This window comes from Hyaena hyaena, unplaced genomic scaffold (assembly GCF_003009895.1).
Source record: "Hyaena hyaena isolate Hyena2069 unplaced genomic scaffold, ASM300989v1 scaffold_54, whole genome shotgun sequence".
NCBI lineage: Eukaryota > Metazoa > Chordata > Mammalia > Carnivora > Hyaenidae > Hyaena > Hyaena hyaena.
The window spans coordinates 4,284,311-4,299,365 of record NW_024080685.1 but is presented as its reverse complement, the minus strand read 5'-3'; the positions used below and the strand labels follow the sequence as shown (position 1 = coordinate 4,299,365).

Here is a 15,055-nt window from a genome sequence, read left to right as displayed (position 1 = left end):
CTTAACAGTGTTCAGAATGAAGAGACTAGGGGAGGTATTTTCTTCTTCTAGCTCCAAGCCTCAGGGAAGCCCTATATCAGAGGCTATCAGTTTCATCCCATATCTCCATAAATCTCTCTCCCACATTTGGCATAATAACTCCTTGTGATTTGGCTGCTAACAGTCAGCACTTATGTCTTGGCTGGGGGTGCTACATGTAGAGTTCAAAGGACCCTGAATTTAGGTCTCCTGCCCCACCAGCAGGCTTCAGCTAATGACAGATGGGGTAAGAAGATAATTCTCTCATTCTCTTGCCCTCGACTGATACAACTGAACTGCAACTTATACTGTCCCCAGAGGTAATTTGCCATATTTACTCATATTTGCCATTCACTGGACTCTTCTCCATATCATGCCCTTGTTCTGCCTTCTCTTGCCTGTCCTTTTTTACTATCATGGAATTTTTCTTAGTTGTAAGTCCTAATCACTCACAAATTCTCATCTTAGGGTCTGCTTCTAGAGAACTGAACTGAACACATACTTCAAACTCCTGGCCAGCCTCTAACCCAGCTAAGTTTTTCAGGTAGCACCTGCCTGTCAGTACAGGCTTCTATGTACTCCATTGTAATTCTATCCACCCAAGAGGATGCTGTCAATCACATGGTCACTTTGCATTTAGGCACCCTTTAACTACCACCTACAAAACTTCTATTTTGACCACAAGGATGTGGCCCTAGAAGGAATAAACCAGTTTTTTTCTGATCTGGCAGAAAAAAAGTTGAAGCACCAAAGGAATCTTAAAGTTGCCAAATGAGTTCATATGCTGCACCTTCCCTCCAGAATCAATGGGGGCATATTATAAAGGCCATGGAAAAAGATCAGAAACTGACCCTACTGGAGCCACAGATCCTAAACTCTGGAAAGTACGAACATGCCTATCCTTGTGATTTCCTGCAGAACCACTTCCTGAAGGAGGTAAAAGTCCTTGAAATCAGTAACATTCTGACCAGACAGTGTGGACAAGATGAGCCCCTGAAGTTACCCTTCTGAAAAGCTCAACCGCAAGTATGACTGGGGCCATCTGAGTTCAACCATCTGAACTCTATGTTAAGCTGAATATTATCCTTGATCCTAAAGCTTTTGCCGCATGCTCATTAGTAATATGTTTCAGCTGGTTTCAAATCAACCCTTAACTATATCCAGTATAAAATATCAATTTATTCTAAGTTGATGAAATATCCATTATTAGTATTTTGTCCCCAAGATCTACAACACTGTTTCCATAACCAAAGGGTAGAAGTAGAATGGTTCCTGACACCATTACACCTTAAGATCCACTTGGTGATGGGTACTTCCTATCCCTACAACTTCAGGCCCTACAGAATTAGTGGTTCTTGGGGCACCTAGGTGGCTCAGTTGGTTAAGCTTCCTACTTTGGCTCAGGTCATGATCTCACAGTTCATGGGTTCGAGCCCTGCGTCGGGTTCTGTGCTGACTGCCAGCTCAGAGTCTGGAGCCTGTTTCAGATTCTGTATCTCCCTCTCTCTGACCCTCCCATGCTCACACTGTCTCTCTCTCTCTCTCAGAAATAAATAAAACATTTAAAAAGTTTTTAAAAGAATTAGTGGTTCTTATGTCCCTGGTGGAATACTTCCATCAGGAGATATAGAATGGGTTCCATGGGACTTAAAGCTACAACTAGTCACTCTAAGGAACCTCTTGCCTATAGGCCAGCAGACAAATAAAGAGTTACTGTTATGGCAAGTGTCACTGACCTTTTAGCATCATGAAATAAATAGTTCCTACTTCTTAAGAGAAACCTATGCTTATACTTGTGGGGTTGAATGCCTCTTAGAAACACAGTGACAAGTACACTTTGACTGCAGGATCCATGACCTGAGCCTTCATGGATATAGGCCTTGGTGCCCTTACTAAGCCAGCAACTAGATCAGTAGAAATACTGGCAGAGGTTAAAGTTGAACCCAAAAGATGAATATCAATTACTGCCTAGGCACTTGTTACAACTATGGGGACAGTAGCTTGTCATAATCATATTATTATAGGTTTCTTTGTAAAATTTTAGTCTTCAGGGGCACCTGGGTATCTCAATTAGTTAAGCATCCAACTCTTGATTTCATCTCAGATCATTATCTCACAGCTCCTGGCATCAAGCCCCACATTGGGGTCTAGCACTGACAAGCACAGTCTGCCCCGGATACCTTCTCTCTTTCTCTGCCCCTTCCCAACTTGCATGCATGTACTCAAACATGAAAGAAATTGTCAGTCAAGATGGTGACCAGCCAAAACAAAACAAGTTAACTCAATATGGGCACAAGTGGATCCAAATGTGTGAATGGTAGACTGAGCTCTTTTTTGCTCAGGCCACCCAGAGATCATCTACAGACAGTTCCACATGCCAATTGATTCCTATCTGTGTTCTACTAAACAGGATCGTGTTTACTTGTGTGAGTCCTTGAGTGTCCCAGAAGAACTCTCATCCAGGAAAAGGAAATACTGGGTGGCCTGACTTTTGGGGGTCTACCTAAATCATTTTTCAAAAACCTCCCACCAAAGTTCCTCAGTAGAATTAGCCCAAGTTGCCCACAGTCACCTATTCACTAATCTATTTTTAGTGGTTTACCTGCCTTTCCTAACTTCTTCCCTATGCTTCTTGAAATCACTCTCAGTAATTTACTTGTTCCCAAGTCCTGGTTTCAGGGTAGTTATTTGCAGAACCCAAAATAATCAGGAATTAATCTGAATTGGCTGATTTTACTTGAAAACAAACGTTAATTCATAAGTGATTCATGGGGCTTTAAGATCGTTTTAAGATTGAGAAATCAGAATGTTATATTTTTCTACTTTTAGAAGAAAAGCATTTCTTTAGATCTTTTTTGGCTCAAATATGTAAGTGACCAGTCTTGCAGCTTCATTAAATAGAAAAAGTCAATCTGAACACAGAAGCTGAAAAGAAAACTACGATCTCAGGAGAACCCACTTAATACACAAAGATATAAATGTTGAAATACACAATGTTAAGGAGAGAAACACAGCCATGTTAAAGGGAAGGAATCTAAGAATTCATCCTGGAGTCCTATTGTTCTGTATTGCATAAATGATATTAAGCCCAACAGCACCTCAAGCTGCAACCAGGCATTATAAGAGCAAAACAGCACAGAAAAACCCCAGAAAGAGCTCACAGGTCACAGTAAAGGACTATTTGGGGAAAAGCTTGTCCTTTTCCAAAAGGAACCACAACCTGCTAGCACTCAGATCTTTCTCTTCTGTCATCATAGCCAATGAGCACCCACCGTCTTTAGAATTCATCTGTCTTATGGTGAGAGTGTCCAACATATATCCACGGGCAACGTCAATATAGTGGACCACATTCAGTGGACTCCACTCATAAGCACCTGCCCCTTTCCAGGTTGTAATTACTTCCCATTCCCTTCTATCATATGCACAATCATGGCCAAACAGGTCTACATCCTAATTTCCAGAAACTGAACTAGGTTACATTACAAGGGGGGAATTCATACTGTAGATGGAATTAAGGTGGCTAATCAGCTGATATAGAACAAGATTATCCTGAATGATCTTGGTTAGTTGATGTTATTATGAGAGTCTTTAAACATGGAGGAGAGGCAGAAGAGTCACTGTCAGAGTAAAGGGATGTAAAAAGACCCAAATACTCTTACTGGTTTTGAAGGAAGCCATGAGCTAAGGAACACAGGCAGCCAGAATAGGTAGAGAAGTGAAGAAAGCAGATTCAACCTCCCATATAGGTTCTCCAGAAAAGAATGCAGCTCTATCAACAGTTCCATTTTAGTGAAAACACATTCCAAAATGTAAGTGGTAATGCAGAAAATTGTATCTGGTAGGATTTTACTTCGTGGAAATTTAAGTATATAGGTAGAATCCCTAGAAGTAAGGAAAGATAGTTTCTTCTAGAAAGAGGAACTGGGTTGCTTGGAAAAAGTATAAACACTAAATTTTTCCAGTGAATAATTTATGCCCATGATGAACATAAGAAAATCCAAAAGAGGGGCACCTGGGTGGCTCGGTTGGTTAAGCGTCCGACTTCAGCTCAGGTCATGATCTCACAGTTCATGGGTTCATACCCTGCATCAGGCTCTGTGTCTGGAGCCTGCTTTGGATTCTCTGTCTCCCTCTCACTCTGCCCCTTCCCCCCCATGATCTGTCTCTTTCTGTCTCTCAAAAATAAATCAGTGTTAAAAATTTTTTTAAAAAACAAAAGACACAAGAAGATATAGCCAAAATTGACATTAAAGTTGTTAGAAAACATGTTACATACCGAATTCTATAACACTAATATTAAAAAAAAAGCTTACATATAACACACTTAAGAGGTAAAGAGTCAAAAGCTGGGAACAGTTTTTAACAAGAACCTATGAAGCATACAAAAATGTACACAATTAATAAGTAGAATTGTGCTCTCATTTTTAATTGAAGGATGGCAAGAATTAGAGAGTGATACTTATTCTGGCTAGGTTGCAAAAAGATATACACTCCCATTCCTAATGTGATTATAAGGGAAATTATTGAAAAGCATTGGAAAACACCTACATTTTGATCATTCCACCCTAATTCCTTAAAATGGTCTCCCGGATACAAAGGAGATGAAATAAAGGGTCTCAAACAGAAATATTCATCCCAAACTTGCACTTTTATGCCATTAATAGTGCTGTGCTGGTGGTGAAATAAAGTCCCTCAACCCCAGAGGACTACTCCAGCAAAGAGGACCTAGTGACACAAAGGAGCTGGGGAGGGGTCCCCAAGGAAGAGAGTCTTGTTAAGTTTATGTCTCATTTGATCAAGTACTATACACAAAGAATCTCTCACCCTATAGGGGTCTCCAGTGATTTTACTTTGGAAAATAGCTGTTTTTGTACAGAGACAGATCCCCTTCATTATCTTTTCTCCTAGTATGCAACACCATCATTCACCAATATTTCCTACTCAGAAAATCCAGGATTCTATCAGTGACTTTTCCCCACACCTACCAAACTTACCACTAATTCCTGTTGATTAGGACTTCTGCTCAGTGAGTACTAATGGTTCCCCATCCATGAATGTGGATATTCTGACCATGGTACCTATTTGGTTATTGGAAGCTACCACAGTTGATCCAATCCCTGCTGCCATCTCTAAAACATTCACTCTGAAGAGCCACTATTTTTTCTCAACCCAGGTGGTATAGTAACAAAGAACTATAACATCTCAGCTAATCTAAAATGAATGCCACCTCTTCTGGGCCAAATAACCTATAAGTCACTGAAAATAGGTCCACTTAGAGTCACTGTGCCTTTTAGAACAGTTACCAAGTTCCCTCAGAATTAGAAAAATCAAGCAAGGCTGGGTAGTTTATGAGCTCGTATTCAACAAGCCTATGGGGGCACTTCTGGTGCCTGGACCAGAAGATTTTAATTGAGGGCCATAGTTATAACTAGCAAGTCAGAGAAGCTGAGACGAACCTAAGTCAAATCCCAAGAATTTACTTTCATCCAATTTTTTGTTGTTCTTTCATAGCTACTATTAAAACATGTGGCTCAAATTCTATTGGACAGCACTGCCCTCAAAGCTAATAGGAGGTAGCTCCTTGGGCCAAGAACAATTCCCCATTACCAGGATGATGATCACTATGGTGGTACAGAGAGTGGCCATCCTGGCTGTGGAAGCTTTAGCAAAGCCCTGGCATGTCTGCTATCTTGGTCATTCTTGGCTGCTCCTTGGAAGCCTTTTTTATTATACACACTTCCCCCCTATCTCCATCCCATTTTCAAAATACCAGTGGGGCACCTGGGTGGCTCATTCAACTAAGCAACTTGACTTTGGCTGAGGTCATGATCTCACAGTTTGAGTTCAAGCCCTATGTCAGGCTCTGTGCTGATAGCTCAGAGCCTGGAGCCTGCTTTGGATCCTGTGTCTCCCTCTCTCTGCTCCTCCCCGCTCATGCTCTCTCTCTGTCTCTCTTGGTCTCTCTCTCAAAAGTAAACATTAAAAAAATACCAAGTTTCATAAGTACATGAAAGTAACCATTCTATCTGGTATGAATAGAGTTTATCCTGTTGTTGGACTATAAGGAGAGGTAAGCAATTCACAGTCAAGGGAAGCAGTGAAACAGGTGTAGGCTAGCACTACTCAAGTATGATCCAGGAGCTAGGTTCTTCCGTATCATATTAACAGTTTACTAGAATGCCCAGAACGTTACCATGTCTCAATGAACTTAGGAAATTTCTGTGCAGTGAGGCTGCTACTATAGTTATTGGCTTTGCCTAGGAGATCCCATTTAAGAGATAATTTGTACCTATACACAGCCCACATGGTGAGGTCAAGACCCCATGTTTACACTAGAATTGTTCCAAGGTATTAAGAGCCTAAGGTATGTTCTTCCTCCTCCTCTGCTGAAAGTCCAGGCTCAAAATTGAAGACTTAGGTTATTGTGAGGCAAGCAAAGGGCTAAAGTCATACCCCCCCCACCCCACCATGGGTAAGCCACTTTGAATCCTCTACCCCTTGTGCCTTAAGAGAATCAGCACAAGACTATGGCCTAAAGTACTCCAATCTGAAGACTTGGACAAGTGATGTAAAGAGCTACTCTATTGGCACTAAGACAAATATGTGGCTTTTCTTCACTGGAAAGTCTCTTCAAATTGGCAAAAACAGTAACACTGTAGACTGCCTTCTCTCAAAGGTCCTTGGACCTTGAGTCCTTTGACCTGAGTAGGGAAAACAAGTTTTCATGGGGTCAAAGCCATCTGGGACATGAAAATAGCATGTTGAACTATTTGTCAGTTTGGATGAGTTAGAGAGGTCACACTTAAGAGAAGTTGCTAGATATGAAGAAAGAAAGGAAGTGAAAAAAATACTTGCCCTCTGCACACTTTCACATCCTACTTAGAATAGAACTCTAGTCCCCTGTGGAATCTGTCTCACTTGCCAAAAATCCAGTAATTAATATCAGATTTCATTATGGAGGCTCTGTAGGAATGCTATGGTGGCCCACAGGAGGAAAGCTATGCTGAGCACACAGCCATGTGTAAAAGGAGGTCAGACATTAGAAACAATGGTGACCTATTGAATTTGACCAGATAGAGAACTTGGAAAGGGAATACCTTATGTACTTTAAGAAAGGGCTTTTGGGTCTCTTTGGTGGCTCAGTCAGTAAAGCATCCGACTTCAGCTCAGGTCATGATCTCATGGTTCGTGGGTTCAAGCCCCACATCAGGCTCTGTGCTGACAGCTAGCTTAGAGCCTGAGCCTGTCTTTGGATCTGTCTCCCTCTCCCTCTGACCCACCCCTGCTCATGCGGTCTCTCTCTCAAAAATAAAACATTTAAAAAATTTTTTTGAAAAGATCCTTTGGTTAAAAAAAAAAAAAAAGGGGGCTTTTTGCTGTAGTTCCTGGGGGTAGTCAGATGTCCACTCCTTCAGGGTTTGTCTCTGCTACAAGGTCATGCCATTTCCCTGGCAGACTATTTACAGTTACTGATTGCAGAGAACATTCAAAGGCCAGCCATCTCAGGCCACCATGGAGCAATTCTGATGGATCAACATTATGTCAGTGCTTCTGGGGCCCAGTAAAACATTGTTGTGTCTACACTGCAGTTAACTGCAACCACTTCCCAGTCTTGCATCCTTTCCCATCCCTTGATAGAATTTTACCCAAAGAGGGATCTTCATGCCAAACTCCATCTCAATGTCTAAATTCCCAAAAACCCAACTTGCAAATCATGCAAAAGGGGTATGAAGAAACAGGATTCCATTCTTTCATGCCTGGGCTGCCTTTTCAAGATCACAACATAACCCTTCTCAATTCTAAATCCTCTCAGAGAGTTCAGCATAGTTCTGGTACCTCTAGGACATGTCACGGGTTCCATACTCTTAGTTTCAGGTTATGTGCAAATTCTTATTGCTCTTTTTGGCCCTGGATTCTAATAATTTTTATCCTTTGGCCTGGTTTCCTACCTAGTATTAGCTCCTCAGCTGGGAATTCTGGATATCTGTCATTTATCCAGCCCAAACACAAATGTATAAGAAGTTCAATCTGTTCTACCTCCTAAAGTTAGAGAAAAAAACAGCCCACTAAAGGCTGTTGGTTCAAATAAACATGTTTCACATGTTCTGTAATTCCAGGGAAGATCTCAACGCAGACACCATTAGTAGAAGTTGAGATACCAGACATCCATGTTTCCACCACTGGAATGCTAAGACAAATTTAAACACTGTAGTGCTACAACTTCCATGACACCTGAAAAATGCAGATGCATTTTCTGCACATGTAGATTTAGTGTGAAATGTTACACCACGTCAGAATTTTTTTTAACCTAGTTCAATACTCAAGCTGATTTCCTTATGTTAACCTATAATTTATAGAAGTCGTAAAATTCAGGGGCACCTGGGTGGCTCAGTCGGTTAAGTGTCTGACTTTGGCTCAGGTCGTGATCTCACGGTTCATGGGTTTGAGCCCCGCTTCAGGCCCTGCGCTGACAGCTCAGAGCCTGGAGCCTGCTTCTGATTCTGTGTCTCCCTTTCTCTGACGCTCCCCTGCTCACACTGTGTCTGTGTCTGTCTCTCTCTCCCTCTCTCTCAGAAATAAAACATTTTTAAAAAATGTAAAAAGTTGTAAAATTCAGACCAGCCTCAAAATGGTAAAAATTGGAAATAGTTATAAGAACTGCCTTGGCTAATACAAGTCCCTTAGTGTTCTAGCTCATTCTCCAGCACCTCAGGAAAAGCCGAAACTTCAGAATTATTTCAACCAACATTCAGATATATTCCTTGCAATCTTATTTACCATTTGTAATTTGTTATTATGATTGACACAGTCTTTCTACCCAGGAGTCACTATGCAAATTGAAAACGCACTAAAGAACCTGCGGGTGCACACCAACAAATCCTGCTACACACTGGTGCAGGAGTGGATGGTGACGAGCCGCAGCCTTCTCTCCTTTTCACCTTCCCCTACAAGGTCCATACCTCATGGTCATGTTTAGTTTACAGTGCTTTGTGCATTATTCCCACCTGAGAAAAATTAGGTGAGCCTTAGTGACCTAGAAAAGCTAGGTTCAGATAAGAGATGTAGGTGATAAAAAATCCTGATAAATGAACCCTTGGAAGACACATTTACTGCTTCTGATGACCGATTTTCTCTATGCACAAGAGAAAATTGAGCAAGTTTATTTGTAGGAAAGGAACCATGCTGCTCAAGCACAGGTGCTTTCAAAAATGTGATGTCCTCTACTACTATAACATAATCCACTCATCTAGGCGTGTATCACTGATATAGAAGGAGAACTTACTTGCTTCTCTGGGGCAGACTGTTCTGCGTTAGCCTGAAGAGTCTGTTTATTCTTTCTGCTAAAGAGCTTTGTTTTGCATCATCTGCAGATTCGTTTTCCTTTCTTTAATTCATTCTCTACCCAAAACTGCCTCCACTCAGGGCTGTATACCCAGGATCTTCCTTTGGACCACCTAGTCAATCACTGCTGGTTCCTTGTACACAGAAGCCATCTCAAAAACAGGCCAGCTGAGGCTCCACCTCACCTGAGAGTTGGAACATGGAGCTCCACTATTAGATTGAGTGCTGCCATCTCCTGGCCAAAATGCTGAGCATAATCCCAGCCTGTCTGCCCCACAGTTCACTCTAGGACCTGGTCTAATAACCCCACACTTAGAAACGCCCACATCTTAGAAGCCATAGGTTTTAAAGAGTCAGTTAATAGATGGAAAGAGTATCACTGAAAAAAAAAAATAAAACCTTTCTTCTTTTTTTTAATGTAAAAAAAAAAAAAAGAGTCAGTTAATAGAAATGTCCTATGAACTCAGAAACCTATTTCTAGACTCCAATACCATTTTGCTTACAGATGAAACCAGCTCAAATGGCTGCTCCTGCTTTTGAGCCATCTAGTCAAATAAGCCAGGTGAGGGTATCTACAGAAAACTATTCAGCTACTAAATGCAGACTTGCCTTCACATGGAATTCTGGGCCTGATTCTTTTGCCTGCTGGGATAAGATTTGTCCCTAAGAGAAAGCATGTAAAAGGAAGACTTCATATTAATAAAAAAAATCCCTGATTGCCCTGAATGGGTAAATTAACTCAGCCTCAGAATTTCAACTCTGAGAATTTCAGTCCTACTTTGACATTACTTATTATTCCTTGAGACCTGTCAGTTGGCCATTCTGAATAAGGGTAAGGGAACAATAAAAATGTAGCCAATATTTAGCATAACTAATATTGGTATCTACTCAACACCAAATTCAGTTGGAAGATCTTTCTGAGATGACTTTGGTGGGGGGTGTTGTACTTGAGCAACAGCTCTTTGCTAAGAAAATTATAAGTATGCCACAATAGTTACTGTGGGTGCTCTCCCTCATACAGTCCCAAAGACTATCAATTAACAAAACCCACAATATGTTTCAGGCAAAATAGTGATTTCATTGCCTTTCTGACAAGCTTCCCCACTTAAACAAGCCACTTGGCCAGTTTCACAAAACTTGTTTAGTTGAAACATAACACTGAACTCAGACACATAGGTAATTGGTTAGGTTTCTCAATTCCAAGTATAGCTAAGATCAGGAATCATTAAACCATCTGGTTGGCCCTATCCCATGGGATAATGAGTTAACTTGAAGATTCAAACTCTTCTTCAGTTATAAGTGGGTTTTCAACCATCTTTTGGGGATCCAATTGTCTACAACACAATCCTAGGCTTCTTGAATTTCATGCCCTGTTCTAGTATCTGTAGTTCCAAGTCCACACCATGTCCACCCAGTAATAGAAGGGAGGGTCAGGACTACATACAAGGGCTGGCAAGAGTAATACAAATAAAGGGAGCTGCAAAACAAATATTACTCCTAGCCAGAGAGGGCTCCTCCATTTTTCTACCTCTCACTACTACCACGGAATCTCCTCTGAACCCTCAGAGCAGAACTTAGTGTTGCACCGAGGCCTCAGACCCTGGTGACACCAGGGACAGGGAACTTCTCCCTTACCATGAGGCAGCATCACATCCCAGCAATGCCCATAACGTGGTGATGTCTGAGATTCTCTAAACTGCTTCCAAAAAAGAGCTCCTCGTGTCTCATGACAGTTACAAATTTTACATGCAATGTGGGTGTGTCTTCAAAACAGAGTTCCTAACTTTTCCCCACAAAATCTGGTCTTCTTCTCAGGTCCCTCATCAGAGCAAATGAGAACATTTAGTTCTATCATGTTCTAGAGCTCTTTCCAGAAAAGTTCTGATATGCAAAATCACGTGTTTTAAGAGAGATCTATTGTTTTCATTCTTCACATTCCTTGTACCTCAAAGTTTAATTTCCTCTGAGGTACCTGGATCTGTTTTCCTAATAGAGCCTGGGCAGGTGGTACTCAAAACAGCAGCCAAAGAGACTTCTGGTTTCTGCTGTCACCACATGGAGAGCTTAGAGGTTGCTACTCTGTCAATAAATAAAATAGTGAACAGACTTTAAAATTCTTCCTGGATGCATAGCAGAAAGGAAAAGACAGGCAAACTGTTCCCCATAGATTGGGGAGACAGGTGAATACAAGAAGTCCCTGCTTATAATCAAACTCAAGGAGGAACAAGCACAAAGGAGGAAATCCTGAACTGTACAGGACCATTTTGGGAGGTTTAGTGCAGACAAGTCTGAGATTTAAAAAGTCCAGAGAGCCTGTCCAGAATCTAAGGTTTACCTGTAGGAATTTGATTAGGTTTCCCCAAGAAAACTCTAAGAAAATCCATGCTTGTGTTTAGCAGGAACAGAAGAGGAACCAATAAAAACATGCCAAAGGACACCATTCTTCTAAACAAGGCCTCCCTCTAAGGGGAAACTAGTACACCAAACCTAACCTCTGAGGTTTATCAGAACCCAATTGCACCCTCCTCTAGGCATTTCTTCTGCCTGTACAGGGAAAAAACTACAAATACCTGTTAAGTTCTTGGTCCCAAGGCTTAAGTCACAGAAAATCTGAGACTTAATCATATGGTAATGGGCCATTCCTCCCAGACCTCCCCCACAATACACAAGGGCTCTTTACAGCAATTCCTTTTACCTGGTACAGGACTGGCTATCATGAAAAGAAGAGGAAAAAAAGAGAAAGGAAAAAGAGAAAAAGGGAAAAAAGAGAAAGAGAGGGGCACCTGGGTGGCTTAGTCGGTTAAGCGTCCGACTTTCACTTAGGTCATGATCTTGAGGTTCGTGGGTTCAAGCCCTGCATCGGGCTCTGTGCTGACTGCCAGCTCAGAGCCTGGAGCCTGTTTCAGTCTGTGACTCCCTCTATCTCTGACCCTCCCCTGCTCACGCTGTCTCTCTCTCTCTCTCTCTCCTAGAAATAAAAATATATATAAAAAAAAAAAAAGAAAGGGAGGGGAAGGAAGGGAGAATCAAGGCATACCAAAAGCAAAATGCAGATGAAAAGACATTACTTTTAGGCAGAGAAGGACAAATATCATATGTTTGCATGTATAGGAGGATTAGGAGGAACTTGATGGAGGAACAAGGGGGAGAAGAAGGGCGGAAATGGTGGGGGAAAAGGAGAGAGGCAAACCATGAGAGACTCTTGAATGCTGACAAAAACTGAGTACTGATGGATGTGGGGGGGAGGGGGGATGGGCATGGAGGAGGGCACTTTGGGGATGAGCACTGAGTGTTATGTGGAAACTAATTTGACAATAAACTATTTGTAAAAAAAAAAAAAAAGACAAGACATTACTTTTTGTAGTAAGTCCATTATATTTAACTTGGGTCTTCTTTGTGTCTTCTAATGATCCCCTGAATGGATGGTTCCCACACTTGGGCAGAACAAAGGATACGGATTCCTCAATTGACAGCATAATCTCCAAGAAAAATCTACTCATAATGGTTAATGCATTAGCACATTGGACTTCAAAGTAGACCAAAAAACCCTCAGCATTTAAGCACACTACCAAGTCATATGTAACTTCAACAGCAACACTAAACAAGACAGTGTAGAAAATTTGAATATTATCAAGAAAATATAACCTAAAGACTTTACAAACACACACATACAGAACCTTTAAGTGGACAAGCTGGTAACCTAAGACTCAGAATACTGCTCCAACAATTCCTTATTTTGGAATCCACTAGAAAAGAAGCTTCAGAACAACCAAAAAGAACTGGTGAGACACCAATGTATAGACTAGTATCTGTGCCAGGAACCAGTGCTAGGAAAGTACAGTATGTATGACAAAACAAGGTGTGTTCCTATACCAATCTGTCTACTTCTCCCCCATGATGACCTAGCTGGGACTCTAGGCAGCTTCCCTGGCAAAAACTGAACCATTCATGGATGAGGTACCCTATAGACAATTAACAGCTAGCTGTCTGCTTAAAACAAGAACATTTAGTCCCCTCATGTCAGAGCATACAGCTTTTGGCCCAGTGAAGTACTAGAATTTCAGAGCCTCCAAGATGGGTGGACTTCACACCTGAATAATCAAAGCACCAAGATGTATTTACACAACAGCCTGTTCTAGTCCTTTGAGTTTTTTTTAAAGGCGTTACAGGAAACCTTTTGTCATCTTATTAGGATCATTCCTCTTAGGTATGGATATGTATTTTGTTTTTATTGCTGTGTAGTATTTAATTCTATGTTACAAGCTATGATATAGCACCTGTTTCCCATCTTTCAGGAATCAAGGACTTATTCTCCCAGCCACTGAATGCCATGGACATTGATCCCTCAAACTAACATCTCCTTCAGGCCTTAGATCAGCTGAAGAAAGCCTGCTCAAATCTGAGGGCACAGCCTTTCTATGGTGGCTGGCATCTAATGATTTAGCAATCTGAGAGAATATAAACCCAGACCTCTCATCCCAACTCAGGTAGCTGTCAAGGATCATCCCAGACTGACAGCTCCCCACAAGGGTGGCTCAGGCTTTAGTCTGATCTGCATTTCAATTCAACTTCTCCCTCTGTCCAATTCTGCTTTTCTTTCACAGGTGTTTACCCCAGAATTCCCCAGTAAACTTTCTCTCATCTCCCATAGAAGCCTTGCCCTCCACCCCACTCATTCTGTGACACTTATGTGAACATGTGATTTATTCATTCATTAAATAAATATGCTGCTTCAACCTACTTTTAACTGGAATAGAATCAAAGCTGGAGCCCAGGTACAGAAATCCCCAGCAGTTCAAGTTTGAGAACCAAGAAGAAAGGGACAGATTCCTAGAAACATACAAGCTTCCAAAACTGAATCAGGAAGAAACCGAAATCTTTTTTTTTTAGGAAGAAACCGAAATCTGAACACACTCATTGCTAATAGCAAAATTGAATCAATAATCAAAAAACTCCCAACACAGAGGCTTATATTCAGAACTTCTATTCCTTGTGTTTCTAGAAGAGGATTTACTGACTGCTCCCCCAAAGAAACATTCCGAACACATGCTAAGGAGTTTAAAACTATAGAGAGGCACATGAACCCTACATAGATAGACCCTATCGCCAAAGGCTGCAGATTGTAGATGAAGAATATCATGATTTGAAATGCAAAACTCGGGGCGCCTGGGTGGCTTAGTCGGTTAAGCGTCCGACTTTCGCTTAGGTCATGATCTCACGGTTTGTGGGTTCGAGCCCCGCGTCAGGCTCTGTGCTGACTTCCAGCTCAGAGCCTGGAGCCTGTTTCAGTCTGTGACTCCCTCTCTCTCTCTGACCCTCCCCTGCTCACGCTGTCTCTCTTTCTCTCCTAGAAATAAAAAATATTAAAAAAAAAAATGAAATGCAAAACTCTACAAATACAGGCTGTTTTGGAAGTCTTCCTAACTCTTAGAAATTTCCATACAACCATCTTCCAAAAATCTTATTTAGGCCTTGAAACAGAGAACAAGGATTCTAAAACACTTGACAGAACTTGTTCTTGTGATAAAGCCCACAGGCCAGCCCATAAGCCACAAGGGGTTATGACAGAATTGTAGCAAAGTGTTAGTCAAAGGAATAGACCAAAGAACCTCACTTGCCACCTATTTTGTCTTTTTTACTCTCTAACCACAAAAATCATTGATGAACCATGTGGTCATACCTATATCCCCTCAAC

The 15,055-nt window shown here is 41.4% G+C and overlaps 1 pseudogene; it reads left to right on the top strand.

The window, feature by feature from the left end:
• The first annotated feature begins 846 nt into the window (after positions 1-846).
• Positions 847-15,055, top strand: part of LOC120231088 — a 78,098-nt pseudogene continuing 63,889 nt past the window's right edge.